General features: G+C 24.1%; 1 protein-coding gene across 2 annotated transcripts in view; it reads left to right on the top strand.

Annotated features, from left to right (window-relative positions):
* The window catches only part of LOC145296078 (uncharacterized), an 86879-nt gene that overhangs the window by 50602 nt on the left and 24094 nt on the right, over window positions 1-12183 (top strand). The window lies entirely within an intron of this gene.

The following is a 12183-nucleotide window of genomic DNA, read 5'->3' as shown; positions in this document are numbered from 1 at the left end:
GTTTTTAAAATTTGCATTTGCATAATCAGTTATTTTTTTGTTTTTAAAATTTGCATTTGCGTAATCAGTTATTCTTTTTTTTTTCAACATTTGCATTTGCGTAATCAGTTATTCTTTTTTTTTTTTTACATTTGCATTTGCATAATCAGTTATTCTTTTTTTTTTTTTAACATTAGCATTTGCATAATCAGTTATTCTTTTTTTTTTTACATTTGCATTTGCATAATCAGTTATTCTTTTTTTTTTTTACATTTGCATTTGCATAATCAGTTATTCTTTTTTTTTTTTACATTAGCATTTGCATAATCAGTTATTCTTTTTTTTTTTTACATTTGCATTTGCATAATCAGTTATTCTTTTTTTTTTTTACATTTGCATTTGCATAATCAGTTATTCTTTTTTTTTTTTTAACATTAGCATTTGCATAATCAGTTATTCTTTTTTTTTTAACATTTGCATTTGCATAATCAGTTATTCTTTTTTTTTTTTTTACATTTGCATTTGCATAATCAGTTATTTTTTTTTTTTTAACATTAGCATTTGCATAATCACTTATTTTTTTTTAACATTAGCATTTGCGTAATCAGTTATTCTTTTTTTTTTTTAACATTAGCATTTGCATAATCAGTTATTTTTTTTTTTTAACATTAGCATTTGCATAATCAGTTATTCTTTTTTTTTTAACATTAGCATTTGCGTAATCAGTTATTCTTTTTTTTTTTAACATTAGCATTTGCATAATCAGTTATTTCTTTTTAACATTAGCATTTGCGTAATCAGTTATTTTTTTTTTTTTAACATTAGCATTTGCATAATCAGTTATTCTTTTTTTTTTTAACATTAGCATTTGCATAATCAGTTATTCTTTTTTTTTTAACATTAGCATTTGCATAATCAGTTATTTTTTTTTAACATTAGCATTTGCATAATCAGTTATTTTTTTTTAACATTAGCATTTGCGTAATCAGTTATTCTTTTTTTTTTTAACATTAGCATTTGCATAATCAGTTATTTTTTTTTAACATTAGCATTTGCGTAATCGGTTATTCTTTTTTTTTTTAACATTAGCATTTGCATAATCAGTTATTCTTTTTTTTTTTAACATTAGCATTTGCATAATCAGTTATTTTTTTTTAACATTAGCATTTGCATAATCAGTTATTCTTTTTTTTTTTAACATTAGCATTTGCATAATCAGTTATTTTTTTTTAACATTAGCATTTGCATAATCAGTTATTTTTTTTTAACATTAGCATTTGCATAATCAGTTATTTTTTTTTAACATTAGCATTTGCGTAATCAGTTATTCTTTTTTTTTTAACATTAGCATTTGCATAATCAGTTATTTTTTTTTAACATTAGCATTTGCGTAATCAGTTATTCTTTTTTTTTTTAACATTAGCATTTGCATAATCAGTTATTTTTTTTTAACATTAGCATTTGCGTAATCAGTTATTCTTTTTTTTTTTAACATTAGCATTTGCATAATCAGTTATTTTTTTTTAACATTAGCATTTGCATAATCAGTTATTTTTTTTTTTTTAACATTAGCATTTGCATAATCAGTTATTCTTTTTTTTTTTAACATTAGCATTTGCATAATCAGTTATTCTTTTTTTTTTAACATTAGCATTTGCGTAATCAGTTATTCTTTTTTTTTTTAACATTAGCATTTGCATAATCAGTTATTTGTTTTTAACATTAGCATTTGCGTAATCAGTTATTTTTTTTTTACATTTGCATTTGCATAATCAGTTATTCTTTTTTTTTTAACATTAGCATTTGCGTAATCAGTTATTTTTTTTTAACATTAGCATTTGCATAATCAGTTATTTTTTTTTTTTAACATTAGCATTTGCATAATCAGTTATTTTTTTTTTTTAACATTAGCATTTGCATAATCAGTTATTTTTTTTTAACATTAGCATTTGCGTAATCAGTTATTCTTTTTTTTTTTTTAACATTAGCATTTGCATAATCAGTTATTTTTTTTTAACATTAGCATTTGCATAATCAGTTATTTTTTTTTTTTTAACATTAGCATTTGCGTAATCAGTTATTCTTTTTTAACATTAGCATTTGCATAATCAGTTATTCTTTTTTTTTTAACATTAGCATTTGCATAATCAGTTATTTTTTTTTAACATTAGCATTTGCATAATCAGTTATTTGTTTTTAACATTAGCATTTGCGTAATCAGTTATTCTTTTTTTTTTAACATTAGCATTTGCATAATCAGTTATTTTTTTTTAACATTAGCATTTGCATAATCAGTTATTTGTTTTTAACATTAGCATTTGCGTAATCAGTTATTCTTTTTTTTTTAACATTAGCATTTGCATAATCAGTTATTTTTTTTTAACATTAGCATTTGCATAATCAGTTATTCTTTTTTTTTTAACATTAGCATTTGCATAATCAGTTATTCTTTTTTTTTTAACATTAGCATTTGCATAATCAGTTATTCTTTTTTTTTTTAACATTAGCATTTGCATAATCAGTTATTCTTTTTTTTTTAACATTAGCATTTGCATAATCAGTTATTCTTTTTTTTTTAACATTAGCATTTGCATAATCAGTTATTTTTTTTTAACATTAGCATTTGCGTAATCAGTTATTCTTTTTTTTTTAACATTAGCATTTGCATAATCAGTTATTTCTCTTTAACATTAGCATTTGCGTAATCAGTTATTCTTTTTTTTTTAACATTAGCATTTGCATAATCAGTTATTTTTTTTTAACATTAGCATTTGCATAATCAGTTATTCTTTTTTTTTTAACATTAGCATTTGCATAATCAGTTATTCTTTTTTTTTTAACATTAGCATTTGCATAATCAGTTATTTTTTTTTTTTTAACATTAGCATTTGCATAATCAGTTATTTTTTTTTTTTTAACATTAGCATTTGCATAATCAGTTATTCTTTTTTTTTTAACATTAGCATTTGCATAATCAGTTATTCTTTTTTTTTTAACATTAGCATTTGCATAATCAGTTATTCTTTTTTTTTTAACATTAGCATTTGCATAATCAGTTATTCTTTTTTTTTTAACATTAGCATTTGCATAATCAGTTATTCTTTTTTTTTTAACATTAGCATTTGCATAATCAGTTATTCTTTTTTTTTTAACATTAGCATTTGCATAATCAGTTATTTTTTTTTAACATTAGCATTTGCGTAATCAGTTATTTCTTTTTAACATTAGCATTTGCATAATCAGTTATTCTTTTTTTTTTAACATTAGCATTTGCATAATCAGTTATTTCTTTTTAACATTAGCATTTGCGTAATCAGTTATTCTTTTTTTTTTAACATTAGCATTTGCATAATCAGTTATTTTTTTTTAACATTAGCATTTGCATAATCAGTTATTCTTTTTTTTTTAACATTAGCATTTGCATAATCAGTTATTCTTTTTTTTTTTAACATTAGCATTTGCATAATCAGTTATTCTTTTTTTTTTAACATTAGCATTTGCATAATCAGTTATTCTTTTTTTTTTAACATTAGCATTTGCATAATCAGTTATTCTTTTTTTTTTAACATTAGCATTTGCGTAATCAGTTATTCTTTTTTTTTTAACATTAGCATTTGCATAATCAGTTATTCTTTTTTTTTTTAACATTAGCATTTGCGTAATCAGTTATTTTTTTTTTATTTTACATTAGCATTTGCATAATCAGTTATTCTTTTTTTTTTAACATTAGCATTTGCATAATCAGTTATTCTTTTTTTTTTTAACATTAGCATTTGCATAATCAGTTATTCTTTTTTTTTTAACATTAGCATTTGCATAATCAGTTATTTTTTTTTAACATTAGCATTTGCATAATCAGTTATTTGTTTTTAACATTAGCATTTGCGTAATCAGTTATTCTTTTTTTTTTAACATTAGCATTTGCATAATCAGTTATTTTTTTTTAACATTAGCATTTGCATAATCAGTTATTTGTTTTTAACATTAGCATTTGCGTAATCAGTTATTCTTTTTTTTTTAACATTAGCATTTGCATAATCAGTTATTTTTTTTTAACATTAGCATTTGCATAATCAGTTATTCTTTTTTTTTTAACATTAGCATTTGCATAATCAGTTATTCTTTTTTTTTTAACATTAGCATTGCATAATCAGTTATTCTTTTTTTTTTTAACATTAGCATTTGCATAATCAGTTATTCTTTTTTTTTTAACATTAGCATTTGCATAATCAGTTATTCTTTTTTTTTTAACATTAGCATTTGCATAATCAGTTATTTTTTTTTAACATTAGCATTTGCGTAATCAGTTATTCTTTTTTTTTTAACATTAGCATTTGCATAATCAGTTATTTCTTTTTAACATTAGCATTTGCGTAATCAGTTATTCTTTTTTTTTTAACATTAGCATTTGCATAATCAGTTATTTTTTTTTAACATTAGCATTTGCATAATCAGTTATTTTTTTTTTTTAACATTAGCATTTGCATAATCAGTTATTCTTTTTTTTTTAACATTAGCATTTGCATAATCAGTTATTTTTTTTTTTTTAACATTAGCATTTGCATAATCAGTTATTTTTTTTTTTTTAACATTAGCATTTGCATAATCAGTTATTCTTTTTTTTTTAACATTAGCATTTGCATAATCAGTTATTTTTTTTTTTTTTAACATTAGCATTTGCATAATCAGTTATTCTTTTTTTTTTAACATTAGCATTTGCATAATCAGTTATTCTTTTTTTTTTAACATTAGCATTTGCATAATCAGTTATTCTTTTTTTTTTAACATTAGCATTTGCATAATCAGTTATTCTTTTTTTTTTAACATTAGCATTTGCATAATCAGTTATTCTTTTTTTTTTAACATTAGCATTTGCATAATCAGTTATTTTTTTTTAACATTAGCATTTGCGTAATCAGTTATTCTTTTTTTTTTAACATTAGCATTTGCATAATCAGTTATTTCTTTTTAACATTAGCATTTGCGTAATCAGTTATTCTTTTTTTTTTAACATTAGCATTTGCATAATCAGTTATTTTTTTTTAACATTAGCATTTGCATAATCAGTTATTCTTTTTTTTTTAACATTAGCATTTGCATAATCAGTTATTCTTTTTTTTTTTAACATTAGCATTTGCATAATCAGTTATTCTTTTTTTTTTAACATTAGCATTTGCATAATCAGTTATTCTTTTTTTTTTAACATTAGCATTTGCATAATCAGTTATTCTTTTTTTTTTAACATTAGCATTTGCGTAATCAGTTATTCTTTTTTTTTTAACATTAGCATTTGCATAATCAGTTATTCTTTTTTTTTTTAACATTAGCATTTGCGTAATCAGTTATTTTTTTTTTTATTTTACATTAGCATTTGCATAATCAGTTATTCTTTTTTTTTTAACATTAGCATTTGCATAATCAGTTATTCTTTTTTTTTTAACATTAGCATTTGCATAATCAGTTATTCTTTTTTTTTTAACATTAGCATTTGCATAATCAGTTATTCTTTTTTTTTTAACATTAGCATTTGCATAATCAGTTATTTTTTTTTAACATTAGCATTTGCGTAATCAGTTATTCTTTTTTTTTTTAACATTAGCATTTGCATAATCAGTTATTTGTTTTTAACATTAGCATTTGCGTAATCAGTTATTCTTTTTTTTTTAACATTAGCATTTGCATAATCAGTTATTTTTTTTTAACATTAGCATTTGCATAATCAGTTATTCTTTTTTTTTTTAACATTAGCATTTGCATAATCAGTTATTCTTTTTTTTTTAACATTAGCATTTGCATAATCAGTTATTCTTTTTTTTTTAACATTAGCATTTGCATAATCAGTTATTTTTTTTTAACATTAGCATTTGCGTAATCAGTTATTCTTTTTTTTTTAACATTAGCATTTGCATAATCAGTTATTTTTTTTTAACATTAGCATTTGCATAATCAGTTATTCTTTTTTTTTTAACATTAGCATTTGCATAATCAGTTATTTTTTTTTAACATTAGCATTTGCGTAATCAGTTATTCTTTTTTTTTTTAACATTAGCATTTGCATAATCAGTTATTTGTTTTTAACATTAGCATAATCAGTTATTTGTTTTTAACATTAGCATTTGCGTAATCAGTTATTCTTTTTTTTTTTAACATTAGCATTTGCATAATCAGTTATTTGTTTTTAACATTAGCATTTGCGTAATCAGTTATTCTTTTTTTTTTAACATTAGCATTTGCATAATCAGTTATTTTTTTTTAACATTAGCATTTGCATAATCAGTTATTCTTTTTTTTTTAACATTAGCATTTGCATAATCAGTTATTCTTTTTTTTTTAACATTAGCATTTGCATAATCAGTTATTCTTTTTTTTTTTAACATTAGCATTTGCATAATCAGTTATTCTTTTTTTTTAACATTAGCATTTGCATAATCAGTTATTCTTTTTTTTTTAACATTAGCATTTGCATAATCAGTTATTCTTTTTTTTTTTAACATTTGCATTTGCATAATCAGTTATTCTTTTTTTTTTTAACATTAGCATTTGCATAATCAGTTATTCTTTTTTTTTTAACATTAGCATTTGCATAATCAGTTATTCTTTTTTTTTTAACATTAGCATTTGCATAATCAGTTATTCTTTTTTTTTTAACATTAGCATTTGCATAATCAGTTATTTTTTTTTAACATTAGCATTTGCGTAATCAGTTATTCTTTTTTTTTTAACATTAGCATTTGCATAATCAGTTATTTCTTTTTAACATTAGCATTTGCGTAATCAGTTATTCTTTTTTTTTTAACATTAGCATTTGCATAATCAGTTATTTTTTTTTAACATTAGCATTTGCATAATCAGTTATTCTTTTTTTTTTAACATTAGCATTTGCATAATCAGTTATTCTTTTTTTTTTTAACATTAGCATTTGCATAATCAGTTATTCTTTTTTTTTTAACATTAGCATTTGCATAATCAGTTATTCTTTTTTTTTTAACATTAGCATTTGCATAATCAGTTATTCTTTTTTTTTTAACATTAGCATTTGCGTAATCAGTTATTCTTTTTTTTTTAACATTAGCATTTGCATAATCAGTTATTCTTTTTTTTTTTAACATTAGCATTTGCGTAATCAGTTATTTTTTTTTTTATTTTACATTAGCATTTGCATAATCAGTTATTCTTTTTTTTTTAACATTAGCATTTGCATAATCAGTTATTCTTTTTTTTTTAACATTAGCATTTGCATAATCAGTTATTCTTTTTTTTTTAACATTAGCATTTGCATAATCAGTTATTCTTTTTTTTTAACATTAGCATTTGCATAATCAGTTATTTTTTTTTAACATTAGCATTTGCGTAATCAGTTATTCTTTTTTTTTTTAACATTAGCATTTGCATAATCAGTTATTTGTTTTTAACATTAGCATTTGCGTAATCAGTTATTCTTTTTTTTTTAACATTAGCATTTGCATAATCAGTTATTTTTTTTTAACATTAGCATTTGCATAATCAGTTATTCTTTTTTTTTTTAACATTAGCATTTGCATAATCAGTTATTCTTTTTTTTTTAACATTAGCATTTGCATAATCAGTTATTCTTTTTTTTTTAACATTAGCATTTGCATAATCAGTTATTTTTTTTTAACATTAGCATTTGCGTAATCAGTTATTCTTTTTTTTTTAACATTAGCATTTGCATAATCAGTTATTTTTTTTTAACATTAGCATTTGCATAATCAGTTATTCTTTTTTTTTTAACATTAGCATTTGCATAATCAGTTATTTTTTTTTAACATTAGCATTTGCGTAATCAGTTATTCTTTTTTTTTTTAACATTAGCATTTGCATAATCAGTTATTTGTTTTTAACATTAGCATAATCAGTTATTTGTTTTTAACATTAGCATTTGCGTAATCAGTTATTCTTTTTTTTTTTTACATTAGCATTTGCATAATCAGTTATTTGTTTTTAACATTAGCATTTGCGTAATCAGTTATTCTTTTTTTTTTAACATTAGCATTTGCATAATCAGTTATTTTTTTTTAACATTAGCATTTGCATAATCAGTTATTCTTTTTTTTTTAACATTAGCATTTGCATAATCAGTTATTCTTTTTTTTTTAACATTAGCATTTGCATAATCAGTTATTCTTTTTTTTTTTAACATTAGCATTTGCATAATCAGTTATTCTTTTTTTTTAACATTAGCATTTGCATAATCAGTTATTCTTTTTTTTTTAACATTAGCATTTGCATAATCAGTTATTCTTTTTTTTTTTAACATTTGCATTTGCATAATCAGTTATTCTTTTTTTTTTAACATTAGCATTTGCATAATCAGTTATTCTTTTTTTTTTTAACATTAGCATTTGCATAATCAGTTATTCTTTTTTTTTTAACATTAGCATTTGCATAATCAGTTATTCTTTTTTTTTTAACATTAGCATTTGCATAATCAGTTATTTTTTTTTAACATTAGCATTTGCGTAATCAGTTATTCTTTTTTTTTTAACATTAGCATTTGCATAATCAGTTATTTCTTTTTAACATTAGCATTTGCGTAATCAGTTATTCTTTTTTTTTTAACATTAGCATTTGCATAATCAGTTATTCTTTTTTTTTTTAACATTAGCATTTGCGTAATCAGTTATTTTTTTTTTTTTTAACATTAGCATTTGCATAATCAGTTATTCTTTTTTTTTTTTAACATTAGCATTTGCATAATCAGTTATTCTTTTTTTTTTTAACATTAGCATTTGCATAATCAGTTATTCTTTTTTTTTTTAACATTAGCATTTGCATAATCAGTTATTCTTTTTTTTTTTAACATTAGCATTTGCATAATCAGTTATTCTTTTTTTTTTAACATTAGCATTTGCATAATCAGTTATTCTTTTTTTTTTTAACATTAGCATTTGCGTAATCAGTTATTTTTTTTAACATTAGCATTTGCATAATCAGTTATTTCTTTTTAACATTAGCATTTGCATAATCAGTTATTCTTTTTTTTTTAACATTAGCATTTGCATAATCAGTTATTCTTTTTTTTTTTAACATTAGCATTTGCGTAATCAGTTATTCTTTTTTTTTTAACATTAGCATTTGCGTAATCAGTTATTTTTTTTTTTTTAACATTAGCATTTGCATAATCAGTTATTTCTTTTTAACATTAGCATTTGCGTAATCAGTTATTTCTTTTTAACATTAGCATTTGCATAATCAGTTATTCTTTTTAACATTAGCATTTGCATAATCAGTTATTTCTTTTTAACATTAGCATTTGCGTAATCAGTTTTTTTTTTTTAACATTAGCATTTGCATAATCAGTTATTTCTTTTTAACATTAGCATTTGCATAATCAGTTATTTCTTTTTAACATTAGCATTTGCATAATCAGTTATTTCTTTTTAACATTAGCATTTGCATAATCAGTTATTCTTTTTTTTTTAACATTTGCATTTGCGTAATCAGTTATTCTTTTTTTTTTTTTAACATTAGCATTTGCGTAATCAGTTATTCTTTTTTTTTTTAACATTAGCATTTGCGTAATCAGTTATTTTTTTTTAACATTAGCATTTGCGTAATCAGTTATTTTTTTTTAACATTAGCATTTGCATAATCAGTTATTTCTTTTTAACATTAGCATTTGCATAATCAGTTATTCTTTTTTTTTTTAACATTAGCATTTGCGTAATCAGTTATTCTTTTTTTTTTAACATTAGCATTTGCGTAATCAGTTATTCTTTTTTTTTTAACATTAGCATTTGCATAATCAGTTATTTCTTTTTAACATTAGCATTTGCGTAATCAGTTATTCTTTTTTTTTTTAACATTAGCATTTGCGTAATCAGTTATTTTTTTTTACATTTGCATTTGCATAATCAGTTATTTTTTCTTAACATTAGCATTTGCATAATCAGTTATTCCTTTTTTTTTAACATTAGCATTTGCATAATCAGTTATTCTTTTTTTTTAACATTAGCATTTGCATAATCAGTTATTCTTTTTTTTTTAACATTAGCATTTGCGTAATCAGTTATTCTTTTTTTTTTTAACATTAGCATTTGCATAATCAGTTATTCTTTTTTTTTTTAACATTAGCATTTGCATAATCAGTTATTTTTTTTTAACATTAGCATTTGCATAATCAGTTATTTTTTTTTAACATTAGCATTTGCATAATCAGTTATTCTTTTTTTTTTAACATTAGCATTTGCATAATCAGTTATTCTTTTTTTTTTAACATTAGCATTTGCGTAATCAGTTATTCTTTTTTTTTTACATTTGCATTTGCGTAATCAGTTATTTTTTTTTTTTTTTAACATTTGCATTTGCATAATCAGTTATTTTTATTTTTTTTAACATTTGCATTTGCGTAATCAGTTATTTTCTTTTTCTTTTTTTTTTAACTTATGTATTTTAACATGGATTTAATTTTTAAGATTTAAAAAAAAATTTTTTTTGGTCTCCCAACAAAAGGAGAGTGGACCTGTAAATTCCCCCTTGTCCTTGTTTGTTCGTCTGTCCGCACTTTTCTCAATAACTATGCTTGGAATTTGTTGAAATTTTTCACAAACTTTAAACATGGTATGAGTAAAAGAGTAAAAACATTTTTCTGGGAAAACTCCGGTTGCCCTCCTAGGGATATCTTTCGGGTCCAAATGGCTAAAATTGACACTTTTGTGCCTCTTAAAAAAAATTGATACCTTGGATTTTTATAAAGCTTTCTGAAAAGTTTTAACTGATTTCTATATAATTTTGTTTGTCTATATTTCGCGATAACTCTTGGGTGTGCCCCAGGGGCTCTTTTAGAACTTTGAGACTATTTTACCATATTTGTCCCACATTTTCTGTGTATGTCTATTTAGAAGTTTTGCATGGTGCTGAACTCAAATTTAAATATGTTAAGGCCTTGGGGACTTTTGGGGCGGGGGGGGGGGGAGTTGTAGATGGGCAAATGATGGACTTAGTCATTTCTTTTTATGCATGGTGCAGAACTCAAATTTACATATGTTACGACCTAAAACTGCCAGGTTTGTTCATTTTCACCAGGATTTGACGTCCCCTAGGGACTTTTGTGGCTAAATAGGGTGGGAGTGGGGGTGGGGGGCAAATGCTGAACTTAGTCATTTTTTTTATGCCTTGTTCACTGTGCACTCACGGGGGACCATGCATGCTTCACTTGTTTTTTTTATTCTCATTCCTCTTATCTATATAACATAAGGGTCTACTTCACAAGATTTCCAGCTACGGTATAACTGGAAATGTTTTCTCAATCATTAAATCATTTCTCTCCGATAGGCTCATAAGAGTAGTGGTAGATGGACGAAAATCGGAGGCCTGCAATATAAATGCTGGAGTCCCTCAGGGGTCAATCCTGGGTCCAACTCTCTTCCTGATCTACATCAATGACCTCCCTAAACACATACTTAAATCATTCGTTGACATCTATGCTGATGACATGACCATCTACGGCAACACATCAAAGGCTGTAAATGACAAAGTTCTCTCTGATTCTCTCTCCTCTGATCTCGAGCGCGTGGTTCAGTAGGGGAAGATGTGGCTGGTTACCTTTAATGCATCCAAAACCAAACTCCTATCCTTACATCATCAACGCTCTGATGCCCATCTGGCATCAATTGTGATGGATGGCTCTCGTCTGGGTGAGGCCCTGTGTTTTGACAAGCTTCTGGGTTTGACCTTTACTCCTGATCTGAAATGGAACACGTACATCAAGTCTGTTGCCAAGGTCGCTGGAAAGATGGTGGGATCCTTCTACCGCTCCAGAAGATATCTCACTACGGATGCAATTCTCTATCTATATAAAAGCCAAGTACGTCCAAGGATGGAATACTGTTGCCATATCTGGGCAGGAGCTGCTAAAAACAGCCTATCCTGCCTTGACAGAGTACAAAATAGACTTCGTGGCTTAGTGGGGGATGCCCTTTTCTCTACCCTGCAACCTCTCTCCCACAGAAGAGACGTTGCGAGCCTGTCCTTGTTTTATCGTTATTTCCATGGCAGATGCTCGTCTGAACTCCAATCTCTGGTCCCCCCTCGCCAATCTTTCACGAAAAACACCCGTCTAGCTGAATCCACTGTGAAAAATTTCCCCCACTCTATATCTGTGCCTAAATCAAAACGCGGATTCCATGAACAAAGCTTCTTTCTTAGAACTGCACGCCTGTGGAACTCTGTTCCGTCTGCCTG

This window comes from Euprymna scolopes, chromosome 16 (genome assembly GCF_053919585.1).
Source record: "Euprymna scolopes isolate OS-2025 chromosome 16, ASM5391958v1, whole genome shotgun sequence".
NCBI classification, from domain to species: domain Eukaryota; kingdom Metazoa; phylum Mollusca; class Cephalopoda; order Sepiida; family Sepiolidae; genus Euprymna; species Euprymna scolopes.
Note: the sequence above shows the minus strand (reverse complement) of the source record. Positions and strands in the feature narration are given on the sequence as shown.